Here is a 19745-nt window from a genome sequence, read left to right as displayed (position 1 = left end):
TGCGGATAAGAAGCCTCCTGATGCTTTCGCTGCTTTGAATTAGAAGAACAGAGACAAAAAAAAAAAAAAAAAAAAGGCAAAGCAAAGAGCGAAACGAAACAAAAGCTCCTGTTCAGCGGCTTCACATCCACCCAGACGACGACAGAGAGAAGGACTCGATGAGAGAAGTTTTTTTTTTCAGTCCTAATTTTGTTTTTTGTTGTGTTTAAAAAATAAAGCTAGGCCAGACAAAAAAAAAAAAATCTGGGTTCCGGTTCCCGACCGAGTGTCCCATTTAACCCCCGAGTCAGGTTATTTTATTGGCCTCTGTGTAAAAATAAAATAAAGGCACTAAGCGACCGAGTGGGACCTTGTTGCCGTTGGTCAAAAGTTAAGCAGGGCTTTTATTTTGATATATGTTGCACTCGCCTTATTTGTGATGTTCTCGCGTAACTTCGGAAAATAACTTCATGGAATCACGCGCCACCGACAGCACTGGCTGGGAAGAATGGACTTCCGCACGGTGTGTGTGTGTGTGTGTGTGTGTGTGTGTGTGTGTGTGTGTGTGTGTGAGATTTGTCCTCGCAAACCACCAGCGAAAATAATCCGACTACGTGAGAAAACCTTTGCAGATGCAGTGAAAGAGGTGAAACAGTGCCATTGTAGGTTTGGAGCTCGGCTCTATGGCGGTGGGCGTGACGGGTGCATTCGACTTCAGGTACCTAGCGCTGCGATGCGAGTCAGAGACACCCCCCTCTGCTAGTAATAACGCTGCTCCGTCCGTTAAAAAGGTGGTAACTTATGCAAATATTGAATTAATTATATTTAAAAAGCAACCCATACATCGCTTCCGAAAATAAAAAAAAAAGAATAAAATAAAATAAAATCCCTACCTACCCATCCTTCCCATGAATAAATAAAATAAAATAAAATAAATCCTCCCTACCCATCCTTAAAATGCTAAATAAAATAAAAAATAAAATAAAATAAATTCCCTACCTATTCATGCCCTTAAATGACAAGGAACCGGAACCCAAGTTTTTTTTTGGTTTGGCTTAGCTTTAAGGACAGAAACATCTGGCTAAAGAGACCAGTATCATGACTGATGCGACATAAAACATCATTGTTGAATGGTATAAAATATCTTTTTGAACTTAAATATGCGACTCATTTATTCCATGTGCCTCCACTCATCAGAGTTCACCAAATTTAAACCCTCGGGTGAAGCTGTTGTGTGAATTCATGTCGTCGCCTGCTGAGACCTGCAGGACATCTGTGACACCACAAAAACGCCTGATCTGATCAACACTTGCAATCTTCTATCCAGCAACCAAGTCTTTTTGATCTCGTTTTGAGAATAATACACTAAGCAAGAGCAGATTGGGTTAGATTATTATGATTATTTTCATTCTTGTCTTTTTTTTCTTACTTGATTTTACATGCATGTCAAGCTGAATGCCTGTCAGACACAGTAGTCAGGTTTCCATCCAAATATATTGAAATTTTTGAGCAATTTTGTCAAAATGCGCAAAAGAAAATGCAAATTTATGCCTGCTTCCATTAGTTTTGTTTTGCGATTATTGGGAGGAGAGTGCGCCGTGAGATGATGTCATAAGATAGCGTCTGTGTGTCCACTGAACAACAACAAACACTCAGCTGACACTCAGCTGGCAGCGCTAACTTCGTACCGAACCATCCTAAATAAGGAATAAGAGACTAATAATAATAATAATAATAATAATAACTGATAATAACTAATAATAAGACTGTAGCGTAGAAGTGTGACGTGGTATCCGGTCCAGTCATCGTTTATTCGCAAAAGGGACCAAAGCGACCAAAAAGTCGCATTTTCTTTTATCGATACGCTGAGAAAGTGTAAAACTTTTTTGCGAATTTTCGGCCGTTTTTCGAATTTCTGGCGTTTCCATCCAAGTTTTTTTTTTTTTTTTTTTTTCTCGCAATTTCTGAAAATGCGAATAAAAATAGGTGGATGGAAACCCGTTTATTGACTGAGCTTGTCACAGTAACAGCTGTACACAGTCACTGCAAAAATTAACTATCAAGATATAAGAAATAAATACTTGATTTGAGAAGACACAGGTTAGAAATAAGTGAAATGATCTGCCGGTGCAGTGAGATGATTTCACCTGGTAAGACTTTTTGAAATAAGAAAACATATCTAGGCTTTATAAAAGTGAGATATCTCTTGAAATAATTAGTAAAACTCTCTTTCCAAGTTCTGCATGAAGTCAAATAAACTCAGTACGAGCTCTTTCGCTGTTTCATTCTTGATTTGAGTGAAAAGATCTTAAAACCAGAGCTGCTAAGGATTATTTTTCTGTGATTGTGCAGCCACGCCCAGATTATATTATTCTCGCCTGTGTCTCATTAGTCTGTTTCCCCTGCCACTCTTTTTCTTCTCCTCTCCTCCACCCCTCCATTTTCAACCCTTGTCTTCCCCTCGTCCCTTTAACTTTCCTCCTCCAGACCTTCATCCACTAAAACCCTCGACCCTCATCATCTCATCTCTCGACCGTTACCTCCATCCCTCCATCCCTCCATCCCTCATTCTTTCCTCAATTCATCATCTCGGTTCTCCATCAGTTAGTGAAAGAAAAATGAAAAATGGCCCTAATTTCTCCAACAACGTTGACTGAGCTCCTTGTGCATCATCTGTACGTCCTCGGCTTTTGGAGAAGAAAGGACAGAAGGAGCTGAAGTGGAGGAGGAGTAATCTGTCCTGCTGTCCTTCATCTCAAAGTGCCTTTCAGATGCTTCACACACACACACACACAAACACACACTCACACACGACTGTACAATTTTGAGGAACCCCGGGTGCTGATAACAGGCCATTTCCAGGCTGACATGAGGGAGGCTTTAACGCCGATAATAAGGACACATTAAAACAGAAAAACACAGGTCGAGTGTTTCTGTTGCACAGCATGTCGGTTTTTTAAGATGCCTGGATGTTTGCTCCTTCCTGCCGGTCCAGTTTCAAAGGATTATAAATGTGAGGTGAGAGTTTTTACTCGGCCAGTCCTGTCATTGAATATCTTTATAATAACCTAAAATCAGCCAATCTGACCACACAACAGCAAAACTCTAGACCCAAAGATATCAAGCAGGACTTCCAGGATTTTTGATGGGTTCGTATTTATTTCTACATCTTTTTCCAGGTTCCACGTGTTGCTTCATGATGAAGAAACTTGTAAAACATGGAAAAAGATGTACAAATAAAGTAGTTTGATCAAGTGGGTCTGGAGCTTTGTTGTGCTTGTTTTAGTGCGGTCAGATTTTTATTTCTGAATTTCTGACCTGCAGCACCTGAAGAAAGCAAGTAATGCCGATTTTCCACTAGAACCTACTCGGCTCAACTCTACTCGCCTCGACTCGGTTTCGGTGGTTTTCCATTACAACTGAGTACCACCTCGCTGTCGGTGGAGTCGTCATAGAAAGGCGGCCTCGTCACCAAGCACAGGAAAGTCTCCACCTCTTCATTTGACCGCGGTATCGGTTTGCTTGCCATTTTCCGACTTTGCCAACTTCAGTGATGATCAATGCGCACGGTCGCTGTTGCCCCCTTTTTTTTTCTTTTTTTTTTTAAATGCCAGGTTTTGTTTTTGTGCAGGAGTCGCTCTCATGTGTCGTCACTCCCTGTCCAATCAGTGGCCTGCACGGCGTTTACGTCACATTTCGGCTCGACTCAGCTCGACTCAGCTCTCTTGGAACCCCGGCAGAGTAGGTCCTAAAATAGTATCTGCTACCAGGAACTACCACGTAATGGAAAAGCTCTCAAACCGAGTAGAGTCGAGCCGAGTCTAGCTGAGTCGAGCCGAGTAGGTGCTGGTGGAAAAGCGCCATAAGAGTTCGGCTGTGCAGGAAACAACCTTTTATAGTTTTAATAGTAGTTTTAAAATTTTTTGTTTTTCACAGAACAACTGAAGTATCTTTCTGCTGAAGATGCACCACAGGCTCGTTCACCTGGCTTGCTTTTTTGTAGAGGAGCTTATATTCACCGTCACAACCGAGGCTGCAAGTCAATATTTGAGAATCGACAGTGTGCGGTTACATGATCAACACCTTCATGATTGTTTCTGTCATCTGGGGAAAAGGACACGGTGCGGTCTGGGGTATAAAAAAAACAAAAACAGCAACCTTAAACTTCCTGCAGTGCCTCAAATCTGCAGAGCCGTCTGACAGATTAAAGTTGTGAATTTTAATCTGAGCATGCCTGAACACATGCATTTTGTGTTTCCTGTTGCTGCCACACAGCTTGACTGTCTGATGGCAGATCTGACACGCGTCATATTTTTATATTTTTAACATCTTTCTGATATTTATTACAGGACTTCACTTCTTTTTGGAAAGTTAGAGAAGGAAACTAACTAAGTGCAAATAGACTGACATAGCCACTATAACAAAAGGCTTAAGTACAAGTAATTAACAAATAATTACTTGTTATGTTTCCCCATCTTGGTTTTTATACATTTTGTGTCATTTTGTAGCGAGCCCGGTCGATGTCTGGTTTCAAACAGTAAAAGAGAGGAACAAGAAAGAAACCTGACATCTAGCTTTTATCTTGAAGTCTGAATGAATGAGACAGGAAAGCGCATTAACAGGAAGGCAAAAACTTTATTTCTGCAGCAGATACCAACTCATTTTGGGCTACAGGGTCCAACAGCACTGCACCTCTTTTAAATTTTTAAATTGTAGATTTGCCACACGATTAAGGCAGTTTCAGTTCACTTGTCTTTTCAGGTTTTCATTAGTAAAAACATTTGGAACAAAGCTTTACTTGCACCATGAGAACTTAAAAAGGAAAAAAAATGTGTAAAGTCAGTGAGTCAATGGGGGAAAAAAGGAGAGAAAATGTTTTGTTGGCATTGTTTCCCTGCATCTTTCAAAGCAGCAAATGTTCACAGGACATGTGAGATATTGGTTTTTGTGTCCCAGAGTGTTTTGTCTTTGATGACGAGAGGCGGCGGTTTTAATTCGCTGTGTCTGCTGGGAGCCTTTCCTCACAGCGCTGCCGCTTTTCTCATTATTTTCAAAGGCGAGGATGTGGCGCTCGCAGCTTGGCGTGCTTCCAGCCGCCGAGGTCCAGGAGCTGGAAGCCGAATCAGCCGAGAGGAAGGAGACATCGCTCACCTCCAGCCTTTGTTTGTGGGTTTGTTTGTTTGTTGTTTGTTTGTTTGGTCTGCTAAGAGGAGAGGTGCCTTGTTGACAGAGCCTTGTAAATGTAGCAGGTTGAAAAAAAAAAAATATGGCACTATGATCAATAAAGTAATAAGCATTACTCGAGACATGATGCAATAAAGCAAATGTGTCTCACGGCGTTTTGTGTTTTAATGTAAGTGCACGTCCGTCCATCCACTCTCGTTTTCTGAAGTGTGTTTTTTGTGATTTGTTGACTCCATTGATCCTGTATTTACCCATGAACCCCCCCCCCCACCTGAAAGCCAATCCAATCCCAGAGGATATGTGCAGGAGTAGCTGCAATCCCAACTGCAATTCCCTTTAACCCTTTAAATCCCAGCAGAGCTTTTTGTTCTGAGAGATTTATTTCACCATTTGTGCAAAAGTCACTTCAGTCCTTTTAATTTTTTATTTTGGGGATAGAGGGCATATTTTTTTTATTATTATTTTCTTGTAATTTAATTTTAAAGATGCAATCATAATTCTTATATTTTTTACAACACTATTTTCTGGTCAATTTTTTTTCTATTTTTACTGTCATTTTCCTGTAATTTTTTTGTATTCTTCTTTTTCTTCTTTAATTTTATTTAATTTATATATTTATTTATTTTGGTCATTGCCGGTATTTTATTTTATTTTGTTTTGTTTTATTTTATTTTATTTTATTTATTTATTGTAATTTTTATGGTTTCCAGATTTTCTGACGTATTTTTTTAATTAATTTTTTTTGCAAATAATCAGACAGTTTTCTAGTCTTTTTCCTAATTTAATGTTAAATATATTATGGTTTCACTGTGTAATAAGGGAACAATGTTAATGCTGTTGTGGCCGGTGTCATATGTCATGGCATGTTTAGCACATCAGTCACAGCGGGAAAAATGTAGTAGTAGTATGAATATTAGTGTAATTATTATTATTATAATGCTGAGACTAAATGACTTTGTTAAATGGAGGGGTTTTTTTATGTGTATTGATTTTTTATGCATATTAATTTGCAGCTCCTTTGATCTTTTGCCAAACTGTTTCACTCAGCGTAGTTATCCTACTGTTGCCATTTGACTCTTTCTTGATCTTAAATCCCCGGTAACATCCTTTTTTTAAAAAAAATATTTTTAGCTTTTACCATACCTCTAATATTTACAGTATATAGTATTCTCTATATATATTTTTATGTGTTTCATTGTATCTGATTTCTCTGTATGCTTTTATGTATTTTATGCCTTTTCCTCTCTCTCACTGTAAAGCTTTATGAGCATTTTTAATATTTTGTGTGAAGCACTTTGAGCAGCATTTTATGTGTGGAAGGTGCTGTATAAATAAAATGCATTATTAGTATTTTTATGATATTGATTTCGGCAGTCAAAGTCAAAGTCAAGGTGAGGCCCTGCAGGTTAAAGGGTGTTTGCCTCAGCAGTTTTTTCCTCCACAGCCGGCGAGGCCTGCAGTGGCAAGCACGCCTCACAGCGCCTCGCAGCGCCTCACACAGGCAGCCTCCGCCAGAGGAAGATCCAGATCCAGAGCCATTTAGCCGACTCTCATCCGCAGTCACTTCCAGCGTGTGCAGCGGTCGGAGAGGCTTCGGAAACTCAACCACTGAGCGCAAAGGTAACAACACACAGAGGTTTTTTTTTTTTTTTTTTCACACTTCAAAACAAGATCATGTCGCAGCAGCTGGAGAAAGAAGATTTGTCCAAGAGAGAGGCGGCTCACAGGGCAGGGATGTCTGTTCTGGTTACCCTGATGGTTAACAGTGCAGTGGTTTCCACAATACACTGTTCTATCTGTGTGTGTGTGTGTGTGTGTGTGATCCGAGAGCTAAAAGTGAATGCATTTTTCACAGTCTAGCGGCTATGGGCTTTCAACGATTTCCTGTGCAAAGTCCAAATCTCCGTATCATCTTCAGGTTTGCTCCGGCGGGACTCTTCCTCTCTCGCCCGGGTCTCTAACGCAGCGACTCTCTCACTCCGGCACCTTAATACCACGTCACACTGAATAATTCACTTTGTTTTAATTAAAACAGGTGAAAATGGACCGATGTTTCTACTGTGAGTCAGGGCATCATCTCTGTCCCGGCACCTTCATCCTGTCCATCTTCTTTGTGCTGTCTGTGGCCTCAGTCTCGGTCCACTCATTAGACCCTCGTCTTTTCAGCCTCACCTCCATGTGTGTGTCCATATGGAGGCAACCTCATCTCCAGGATTTCTCCTCCATAAATCCTGGAAGAACGTCCTCGATTACTCGAGTTCATCCAAATTTAAACAGGAAAGTGCAATTTGTTAATCGTTCTAAAGACAGCTCTCTTAATAACCTGATGAAATATTGCCTACGAGAGCTCCATATGTTGCCAACCACTTTTTTTTCTGACCTTCACTCTTTTTCTGGGGAAATTTATCCTGCAGGACAGGTGGAAATGGAAACGGAAACCCAAAAATTCTCTCCATTCAGTAAAAAACTGAAGTCTCAGCCCGTTTTCATTTCCAGGGTGTCAAATGCCGCATCTGATGCCAACGGAAAAGGCCCCCTTTGGCGTCAGGATGAGATGTGGGGGATGGTGACGCAGTGTAAAGAGCGAGGGACTCCATTAAAGGAGGTGTTTGGTGCGGGTGGCAGTCGTGTAAGTCAAGATAAGATAAGATATTCCTTTATTAGTCCCACAGTGGGGAAATTTCCAGCATTAGAGTAGCAAAGTGGATAGCAAAATATGAAGCAAATTCACATTATAAACAGATAATAAATAGCAGCAAGCAATATACACTATAAACAAGGAATATAGAAAAAAATAGAAATATGAACAATTTAAACAGCCAACAGGTCACAGGACCTTCATGCACAAGACCCGAATTCAAATCAAGTTTCCAGTGAGACCGAGACGGTGCCCAGTTCCCGTTTTGTTGCCCAAATAAAACTTTTCTCCAACTTTAACCAAGTGTTTTTGTGACTTAAGCCCAAACCCGTCCTGCCCCCAAGGGGTGCCTTTGATGTCCGTAAGAGACACGAAAGGGGCGGTACTTTACGACCTGGGAATGAGAACGTGCTGACCCTGCAGGGTTTTAGGAAATATGGGAGCTTTGTCGAGGCAAACATGGAGGGGTCACCAAGCTGCAGGCTGTCCCAAACCAAGTAACGAGAAGTGAAGGCTGACAATGAGACGCTCTGATAGCGAGCGTGCGTCAGCCTCAATCCGCTGGATCCCACCTCCGCAAACATCAAACAAATGCAGGCTCTGTCCTGCTGAGAGAGCTGTGTGAAATGTCGTTTTGTTCCCACACTCATGAGTCTCATCCTTCCAGGACTCGATCTATCTCTTCTCCAAACAGGTTCCTGGCTGAATGCGGAGAAGCATCTTTCAGACGTGTGAACCAGCGGGAGATCAGAGAGCGAGGGAAAGGTGGTGTAATGTGAGCTAAAAATGTTTGGAAACTCATTTTGTCTTGAGGATGAACTGTTTTATTGTGTTGGAGAGAATCATAAATCTGCCTCTGCGTTGGGTCCACATTACTCTGCCTGTCACAAACCCCCCTCCCGCCTTTAATATCTTTTTCTACTACTTGCTCTGTTTGGTCTTTCTTTTCTCGGGGGGAAAAGAGAAATCTAGCCTCACCTCTTAGCTCTTATTACCACCCACAGTAAAATGGGGGCAGGGCTATGATGGATTGTTGCTCATGAATCTCACTGATATGCTTCAGTGATTCTCACAGCTACACTGACTGGCAATCACAGATCAAATTACTTTAAATAACTGCTAAAAACCCACAAGTCATTGCAAGTTCATGTGACATAAAATTTGATGGAGTGGCCCTGTAAATTTTTTACTGTGGATTTTATGGGATTTTGAGTTTCCTTGAGCTTTTTCTTTGAAATTTGCGAATGATTAATTAACTAAATACATTCTTGTAGGTGTAGACCTTCACAAAGGATGCAATTTGTTGTTTGTTGCTTGGTAAAGTACAAATCTTGAGTTTTCAAAGATGGGAGGCCATTGCCAGCTTATTATTGTGTTAGAGCTGTGCAATTTTTATAACACCAGATTACCAATCTCTGAATCTTTTCCTCTTGGTACTCACTTGGTTAGGAGGAAACTGTATAATTCAGAAAATATGATTATCACAATCATTTTTCTCCCCTCTTTTTACTTGCTCCCTTGTTTCGACTGGGCATTTGCAGAAGTTCAGCTCGGGTTGAATAATGGCTTTTAAAAGCACAGGAGTGGAGTTATCACACCCTTGTGTCAAAATCCCTTGAGGTCTCTTATGCAGTTATTCCTGCGCCACATAATAAAACACCACAAGGTGATATATTTGTTATTGACCGCCCCAGAGGGGGACTGCATCATTTGTAGGGGATGAAATGATGAGGTTTTGCCTTTTTTTTTTTTTGTCTGAGCTCCAACGTGATCACTCCAGCATCACGGGAAAATCATCAGAGCTCTGTGATGATTTTGATCTGTGATGGTGGAGTTGAAGCTTATTCTGAGTAATTATATATAAGAGTTAATGACAGAAAATGTTATGATAAATATGGAATGTGCATTGCATTGATGTTGCTTACAATAGTGCAGGGAAAAGTCCAGATATCACCCAAAGGAAATGAGGAGTCCCACGCACAAAATTCACCTCTGCTCTATCATTTATTCAGTAAAAGACCTTTTATGATGATTTTCAGTCTTTATTTTTTTATACCGGTAAAATGTAACATGTTTTTTGATACTAGTTAAAGCCATGACATTTGTGTTTTTACATTTTTTGTGCTGAGTGCTCACAGCTGTGGTGTTTCTGTCTTCCCACAGATCCCCTGTCAATCACACAATGTGGGCGGGACTTGGATCAAATGTGAAAATTTACATTTCACATTAAATTTTTAGATTTTTACCATTTCCACATGTAACTGGCAATAATCACATGTGAAGTAACATTTTCACACGTGAAAAGGCAATAATGTCACATGTGAACTTGAGCATTTCACATGTCATTTGCTCTTCACATGTGATTTTCAGATTTTATGTCACATGTGAAGTAGATATTTTCACGTGATTTGCTGTTTTCACATGATTGAAATTTTGCACATGTGAAAAGAAAATTGATCACACAAAGTCATGTGGAATTAACATTTTCACATGTGACTGACTGGCTTCTGAGTTTCCGGCTTTCCACGTGTGAAAACAACATTAAGTCACATCTGAAATAAACCACGTGTTTTTTGAAAACGCCCTGTTATTCAACATGTTATTTTTTGGGCTGTGTCATGTTTTGTCTCTTCTAGACATGAAAAGCGCACATTTGCGCTCAATTCCCATGTTAAGCAAATTTTTGGCTAATGGTACACAATGTTACAGTACAATACATTAGTAAACATTTCCTAGCCTTAACCATGACCTTTTCCCAACCTTAGCCGTGTAGTTTTGGTAACTAAAGCTAGCTCAATAGTTAACATTTGGAATGAAGCTATAACTAATGTCATGTGACATGGATGCAGGCCAATAGAAAAGAAAAGGCTAGATAGATAGATAGATAGATAGATAGATAGATAGATAGATAGATACTTTATTCATCCCACAGGGAAATTCAGGTATCCAGCAGCTCAAAAACACAAACATATAACATATAATAATAAATAAATAAATTATTAATAATAATAATAATAATAATAATAATAATAATAATGATAAAGTAGGCACCTCACAATATTAGAGCCATTATTGTGAAACTAATACATTTTGCGCTATAGACCAATGTAGCTATTACACATTTTGATGAACATGAACATGAACAGGATAAAGGTTGAATCTCCACTGTGTTTCATCATCAATATGTTTGTATATTGCTAACACTGCAAAAAAAAAAAAAAAAAAAAGTCTCCATCTTAACACAACATTTAGTCTCATCTTCAGCGTTAAAATCTTGTTTTTCCTCAAACAAGGTAAAAAAATAAATAAATCTGAGTTGTGCGGTGATGAAAACCTGCCTCTGTGTTGCACTCATCTAAGTGTGTGTGTGCGTGTGTGTGTGTGTGTGTGCGTGCATGTGTGTGTTAACTCGCCCTCAGTTCCTTGCAGAGAAGCCCCTCTGTCTCTGTGGTCATCACAGCAGCAGATTCTGTCTCTATCAGTTGTGCTGCACATCATTGGCTGTGCGCTGAGCTGTGAAGAGCTCAATACAGCCGGCGCCATCACACACTACATCAATACTGACAGCACGAAACAGAACCCAGCAGAACAGAACACAACAGAAAAGAGTAGAATAGAATAGACAAAACGAGACTACAAAATACTAAACAGTCACCATATCTACCTTAGCGGTTTGGTACAGATGTAGTTTAGTCTAGACCAAACTAAACTAGAACAGATTAAAACAGATTAGACCAGCGTTTCTCAGCAACTTTCACCTCTCAGGAATTAGCCGAGATGAGTTTTCCTTGAAATATTTTCTCCTAAATAAAGACGTAACAGCACTCGCCAAGCTGTTGCCGTAAAACACAGTTTTTACGGCCAAACTTGGACAAAGTGTATTTCTGTGAGAGAGTTCAATCTAATTGGCATGGCGGAGCTCTTATCGCCAAGCCGCCTTGATATCAATGAGCAACCTTTTCACATCCTCCGGCAAATCCAATTTGATATAATCTGGATTATATCTGCGGACAATTTTAGATGTTTTCTGAGGAGCTCTAGCCCAGTCAGGATGAGTTTTCTGTTCTTTCCTGTTTGAGAAAATACTCAATTTTATGTATCACATGGTGCAACTTACATCTGCTCATTAAGACTGAACTAATTAGCTTTACATATTTATGAACAAAATTAAAATTGCTTTTAGCTGCAGATTACTGAAGGACCATGACGCTGGGTCCACCTCGGTAAACCTCAGTCTGCACAAAGCTAAAGTTAGAACAGATACATTATACCAATGATCTTAAAACCACTAAATCACTAATCAGAACCAGATTAAAGTCCTCATGTAGCGGATTAGACAAAATGAAACCAGAACACTTAAATAAAACAGCATACAGAATTAAACTGTGCAATGATAAAATAGATCTAGACAAGACTCAGGGTGTCAAAAACCAGAGCTTGGTCTCGTCTATCTGCGTCTGAAACTGATGCAAAAGGCACCCATTGGAGGTCAACGGGACCCTTTGGTGTCAGTATGAGATATGGGGGACGGTGACGGAGGATAAAGAGCAAGAAACTCCATGAAGGGAGGTGGTCGGTTCCGAACCTCCAAACCCCCAGCAGGACCTTTTACATGTTCATTCATTCATTCATTCATTCAACCTTTATTTGGATTCGGGGAATCATTGAGAGCAAGCCCTCCTTTACAATGATGCCGAATGTACAACAACCATAAAAACAATATGGAATTTCAATACAATAACAAAAACAGAATAAAACAGGGATTAAAACAGAATAAAACAGGGATTAAAACAGAAAAAACAGGGAATAAAACAGGAACAAAATTCAAAGCAGTTACAATTATGAGTAAAATAATCATCCATCAAAGATTTGAACTGGTTGAGGTGTACAAGTGATTCAAGCTTCAACATGTGATGAGTTTCTGTGTTTACACCTGAGCCTTACCTTCCCCTCACCTTAATCAGGAGGTTTGGTTGTCTAAGCCGACCCACGTGAGGCTGATGGAGGCGAGAAAGCCCGAGGCGTCTCATGCTGACACCGAGGGGTGGTTTGAGATGCCAAAGGGGGCGTGGCCAAGCTGCTGGATTTGACGACATGGGAATGGAGATGTGCTGGAATATTAGAGACACTGCTCATTAACAGCAGAGCAAGACAGAGGGAAATCTGTCTCTCTCTCTCACACACACACACACACACACACATGCACACGTTGACCCAGGTCACTTTTAGGCACGTTACATAGACTTACCCAAACCCTAATCGTAACCAAGGCCACCAAAAATCAGCGTTCTCCCAGTTTCTGTCTCCAGCTGGACAAGCCGTCCCCAGTTAACTGGTTTTTAGTCTCAAAGTATAGTTAAGTCAGACACACACACACACACACACACACACACACACACACGGCTCTCTGTCCACATTATCACCCAGCCTCCCCTGGTGTGATATGGATTTGTGGAGGAGAGAGACTGTCAGACAGAAGCCATGAATCTGACAGAGGTGAGTGGGAGCGCCACGAGCTTATCTTGCCGTACAGCACACACACTCACTTCCATGTCGAATGTGGACACACACACACACACACACACACACACACAGTCCGCCGTACTTTGCGCTATAATACGATTTTGTGTATGAAGATTAAAAGTGAGGCACGGAAAATTGTGTCTTTGTCGCTGAAAACAAAGCAAAGAAAGAGGATGTGAGACAGATGAATGGGAATGTGGAGATAGTTGATGCAACTTTGAGGTCTGTGTGTGTGCATGTGTGTGTGTGTGTGTGTGTGTGTGTTGGGAATTGTTCAAATACAATACACAATTTGATAATCCATTCAGAAAACTAGGACTGTGTGTGTGTGTGTGTGTGTGTGTGTGTGTGTGTGTGTGTGGCGTTTCAAACAAGTTACTCACTGCACTCTGAAGTCTGCCGCTGTCGAGTGAAACCCTTTAAGTTTTCAAGTACATTTTCAAAATATTATTTTTTAAATTATTTTTCTACTACGTCTCAATTTTTAAAGTTTATTTTATTTTATTTTATTTTATTTTGATATTTTTTCTGGTTATCTTCTTGTCTTTTTAGTTTTATTTAATTTTTTTCTGTTTTTTAAATTTAATTTATTAATTCATTCATTTTTGTTAATGTTCCAGTAATTTTTGCTCATTTATTTCAATTTATTTATTTTTTTAATTTTATTTATTTATTTTTGCTGAGGTTCTGGTAATGTTTGCTCATTTACTAATCACCCTTTTTTCCTCATGTTTCTGAACAAAACCAAGTGAATTAGTGTGACGTCGACCCAGCGTCACTGACCTGATGTATAACTCTGCACTCTGATGATCTGTGTGTTGTAACCGGTTACGAATAAACTTAAAAAAAAAACTTTAAAAACACAAAACACAAGTTCATAAAGAGATACAGCCTCAAAAAGTAGAAAAACTAGAAATCACGAGACGTCCTCCGGAGAGATCAGCACCCTCTGGAGAAGGTGGGAGGCATAAAGGTCCTCACAAGTATACCAGCGTGTGTGTGTGTGTGTGTGTGTGTGTGAATGGAATCAAAACTCCACTTTGATGCCCAGCTGAGTGGATGAACAGAGAGTCATGGTTGGCTTGAGGAAGAGTTCACCTCCTCTCTCACCTCTGTCTCCAGTCTCTGTCTCTGTCTCTCGCCCCTCTCTGCTTCTCTCTCTCTCTCTCTCTCTCTCTCTCTCTCTCTCTCTCTCTCTCTCTCTGTATTGTATAATTTCCTGTGTTCTCATTTTCCGGACTCGTGACGTTGAAAGGCTTAGCTTAATCGCCTGCACATGAAACTTAGCAGGCGTCTGACACGTTTCGCACTGATAGGCAGAAGTGCACTTAACACCCTCTGCAGAGATACACACACACACACACACACACACACACACACACCATAAAAGCCATACATTGGAGCCTTCCTCTACATGATCCATGCTCAGCTTCTCATTACGTGCTTCAGGATTTAGGGCTAAATCCCTTAAAGGTCCTGCGCTGCTCAGACTTCACGAGCTCTTTTTCAAACAAACTGCAGCGTCTGTCTTTGTCCGCTCGTCCTTTATGCCGTTATCCTGCATCTGTCCTGCATTAGTAACGTATACAGAATGAGCCCTTTTGAAGTCCCTCTACATGCTGTTATTCCACGCCTTGCTTGCATTAGAGCTGCAGTCAACTTAGTCTGGAATGGTAGACGCTGATAAAAGCGGGAATTTTTTTTTTCGGTATAATTCTCGACTCTTACCTTCATCGTCCTCCAAAATGTTAGTGCAGGCCTGGCATCAGTGTGAAACAACAGTTTAAAATGGCAAACATTTTTATAGTTTTTAAAAGTATGAAAAGGTTATTATCCTACTATGTCTATTTAATGCAATTCTTTTCATAGGCACCAAAAAATAAATTATATATTAGTTTACCATTCCATTCTCCAGACAGTTGCATTTACGATACGATACGATGTGTTTTTATTCATATATAAAGGGAATCATCAACGTTTCCCATTCATTTGAATATGAAAAATGAAGCAAAACCTGATTTTTTCCCAGTTATTCCTCTTAGGGATGAAGCAGAAGTGCAGCAGCAGTTCAGCAGGTAGGAAACCAAAGGCTGCATCTGTTCATCTGACAAACGCCGCGTGCTGTGACGCACCTCATAAACACAGCCTCGCTGATGTTTGGGTTTCCTTGAATGAATATGAAATGGATGTTTTCCCACTCACGCATTATTCATGTGCAGTTAGTCACCGACTCGCTCATGATGCGACGCAGCACGGCGGCCGGCTGCTGTCTCCGTCAATGTGGTCGCCTCTGACCCTGCAAATAATAATAATAATAAAAAAGGGAAGCAACACATATAGTGCATGTGTCCGTCGACACTGAATGCACAAGGCACAGATGTCTGCCTGATTCCTCTTTTGCAGAATCCATACATCATAACAGCACAGAAATCAGTGAGGGACAACGGCCTCCACTTGGATTCACTGCTGTGCATCAGGAACAGAGTAAGTGATGCTAATATTTTGTACACGACTGAACTTTACATTTGGCAGCAGCATTGCTAATGATGTTTTCCACATCCTCACCTCCAGCTGCATACAAATGACTGGTTGAGTGTGAGTGTGTTTGTGTGTGTGTGTGTGTGTGTGTGTGTGTGTGTGTGTGTGTGTGTGTGTGTGCGCATATAGCATGGTAACCATCAGTCAGCAGAGTACTGCAGTCTGTCTGACACCCCGTTCTATACACTTTTATTTTTTTTTATTGTTTTTGTTGGGGACAAAATGATGAGCAGGTTTGCAAATGTTGGATTTTTGTGTTAAAAGCTGGCATTTCAGTAATGTTCACCTTTTGATATGAGGCAGTTTGGCTGATTGTATTTTCTATTTACTGTAAAAGTGATATCAACCAAAATGTATACCCCTCTCTGTATATGGTGATAAATGCAGTACTACAAACTGCTACTCCATATACTGCATATACTCCAATACTGCAGTAGAAGTAGAAGTACTGTTCCTCTGCTGGTATCTGACCGCAGTAGAAGTAGAAGTACTGTTCCTCTGCTGGTATGTGACTGCAGTAGAAGTAGAAGTACTGTTCCTCTGCTGGTATGTGACTGCAGTAGAAGTAGAAGTACTGTTCCTCTGCTGGTATGTGACTGCAGTAGAAGTAGAAGTAGTGCAGTAAAAATCTCCTGCAGTAAAAGTCCAAAGTGTCTCATTTCAAATGTCCTGGCAGTAAAAGTGACTGAGCTCCTTTTTCCAAACAGTTACTGTGTTAGCTGGGATCTTTTCCATGCAGTTAGAAAAGGAGGAGAGAACACGCTGCACACTACATGCTTTTAAAGGGACATTACGCTAAAACTGAAGTGAGTCCACCTAGTTCTCACCATCAAGCCACACTTATTCCACTTTTTTTTGCCAGTTGACTCTAAACGGTCCTGGTGCAGCTTTTATTGTGAAATTTGCAAATGACAAAAAGTAGAACGGACAAAGTAGAAGCAGGTTCCTCTTCTCACCTATGCAGACTGAGCTTTTATTGTGAAAGGTCACGGAATCTGTCATTGATCATTTGTTCTCTGTGATGGATCTGATTTAAAATGTAGTGAAGGTATGTAGTGAAGTAAAAGTAAAATTACTGGCACTCACAAAAGTACAAGTACACAAAAAAGCTGCTCAGTTACAGTAACGTGACTAAATGTAATGCTCATGTATGTACAGGCTCAACATGTGACAGTGGCTGCTGGTAACACAAAACTGAGGAAGTCGCATGTATTCATGATACATTTTAGATACAGTCTACATGAAAATGTGCCAAATCTATCTCATATTTAGGATCACTACATCAAGGCAATCATAGTTTTGTCGCTAACTAATATATCTGCATATATTTCAGGATGTTGTGCATCTCTTCAAACAAACAGAATGAGTGTAAACATAACTGTTTCCATAATATAGCATGTCCAAAAAAAGTGGTCTCGTGGCACAACTTACCCCGTGTATGGGGTAAGTTGAGCATAGGGGCGGGGTAAGTTGAGCCGTATCCCTACTACCCCCCACCCTCCTCCACACCTCCATCCCACCCCTCCCTCACCTTCTCCCTCCCTAAATAACAGTCACTTCTTCACATTCATGTGTATTTTTATTTATTAAACACAATTCAACAGGTACAATAAACAGCTGTTCTAACATGCCTTTAAGTGCGCTTGGGAAGAGAACATTAACAGCTGTGTTTTTGGAAAGAAAACACTAGAACACTAGTTTCTTGGTGTCCTTGCTGACAGTAAGGTCAGTTATGAACATATGAACGTAACACATTTGAACATTGAACCAAAATACACTTACCCCATACACTTAATAAATAATTAATATTTATTTATTTATTTATTTATTCATTCATTCAATATTTCATATTTATTTCATATTTAAGACATTTAGGCTACAGCCAAAACACACTTATTAAGTGTATGGGGCTCTGGCTCAACTTGACTTACTTGACTTAAGCCCTTTGCTCCTCTTGGGTGCATAGGCCACTGACAAATATCCTCCATTTCACTCTGTTCGTGGCTTTTTGCTCAAGCTCTCCCCAGTTGAGCCCACTCTCGGACATTTCTGCCTCTACACTTCTTCTCCAGCTGTTCCTGGGGCGGCTCAACTTACCCCTGGCCAAGTGGCTCAACTTACCCCAGAGCTACCATTTTGAATTTTTTAATCCCCACAACTAAAATGGTGCACTTTTATGCTAGGTTTATGACCTCATGTTGTAGCTCATAGATACCACAAGTGATGTATAAAACAAATTTAAAATTATCTGTTTTGGTCTTAACACAATTCTCATGAAACTGATGATAGACTGAATTCACTTTCAAGAGTAAAAAATGTTTTTTTTGGAAATAAATGTCTAACCACTTTACCCATGTGGTTCTTACCTTCACAGACTCCGTGAAATTATGCCTTCCTCTTAAATATTTGGTCAAATGATCAGTGTTTTTTACCGTTTCCTAGCAACAGGGGGTGGCTCAACTTACCCTTTGGCTCAACTTACCCCAGTCTCCCCTACCGGTATGTTTAAGTATCTAATATGGACATTTGTATGGAAATCACCTACATGTATACATATATAAAACATACTTGTATCAGAGAGCCTTTTCCTGATTTTACTGGAGTTTCAATTTTCTTTGAACTCTCTTTTATTGTCTCTTATTAGATTTTATACTCTAAGTTGTTTTTTGTTTTTGTTTTTGTTTTGTTTTTTTAAACCTGATGAGTTTATGACTTATTTTCATTTATGTTTTTTCTTCTTCTTCTTCATCATCATCATCATCATCATCATCATCATCATCATCATCATCATCATCATCATCATCATCTTCTTCTTCTTCTTCTTCTTCTTCTTCTTCTTCTTCTTCTTCTTCTTCTTCTAGTTCTTACCATTATTATTATTATATTAGTGTATTCCCCTGGTTTAATTGGATTACACACAAGCATGCATTAATGTTCTAATTATACAATGTTTACCAGTGGCAGCAGTAATACTGGTATTGTGTCATTCTGGTTTTAGTGGAGGATTTCAGTGTCCCAGGGTGGTTTCAGAGGCTTTTCCACCCACAGCTCAGGTGGAAACACTATATACCTGTTATTTTTTTATTTTTTTTTTTGGATTTATTTCAGCATGAAAATGGTCAAATTTAAAGATAATGACTGGCAGCACATGTTCCTCTCAGAGGTGGATCCAGAGAGCAGCGGCCATGCAGAAGCCTTACAGTAATATCTAGGGCATTTCATTTATACAGAGAGATAATACAGTAGGCAGCTATCTGTGTGCAACAGGAGGAGAGGGTTAGACGAGCGTGTAAATGCGCCTGTGAAGAGGCACGGCAGCAAAAGACAAATCCATTATGAGCACCAGTGTTGGGTGGCAACGTGTTACAGTAATTACTTTTCCTATTGAGGAGTAATGCAACAAATTACTATCTCAGTTTGAGCTCTGCTATCACCGTTACCGATCAAATAAGTGAGCTGTTGCTTCTCTTCTCACGCCCCCTAAATAGGAGATAAAAGAGGAATTATCCCAAAATGAGATCCCACCACCGTCCTCAGGCATTGTGCTCGAGGTTGGTGTGGGCACGTACACGAAAAAAAGGCAGAAAATTTGACATTTTTCTGGGTGGAAGTGTTCCCTCTAATTTCTCCGAAGCCAGAGGATGACAAGAACATTGCAGTCACTTGTAAATCAGGCTCAGGCACAAAGAAATCGCTTCACAGCAAATAAGACACAGCCGACGCTCCGGACGACTCAAGTCTCTGGCAGAAAAATGAAAGTAACGAGCGGTGAGAGGAGTCCGCCACTCGCAGGGAATCAGTAATGAGCAGGGCTGCGACCGCTCATTCACTGCATCGATGCATCAAGTTATGAATTCTGACGACTTTAACTGCATTGATCTGC

Source organism: Myripristis murdjan, chromosome 24 (assembly GCF_902150065.1).
Source record: "Myripristis murdjan chromosome 24, fMyrMur1.1, whole genome shotgun sequence".
Classification (NCBI taxonomy): domain Eukaryota; kingdom Metazoa; phylum Chordata; class Actinopteri; order Holocentriformes; family Holocentridae; genus Myripristis; species Myripristis murdjan.
Note: the sequence above shows the minus strand (reverse complement) of the source record.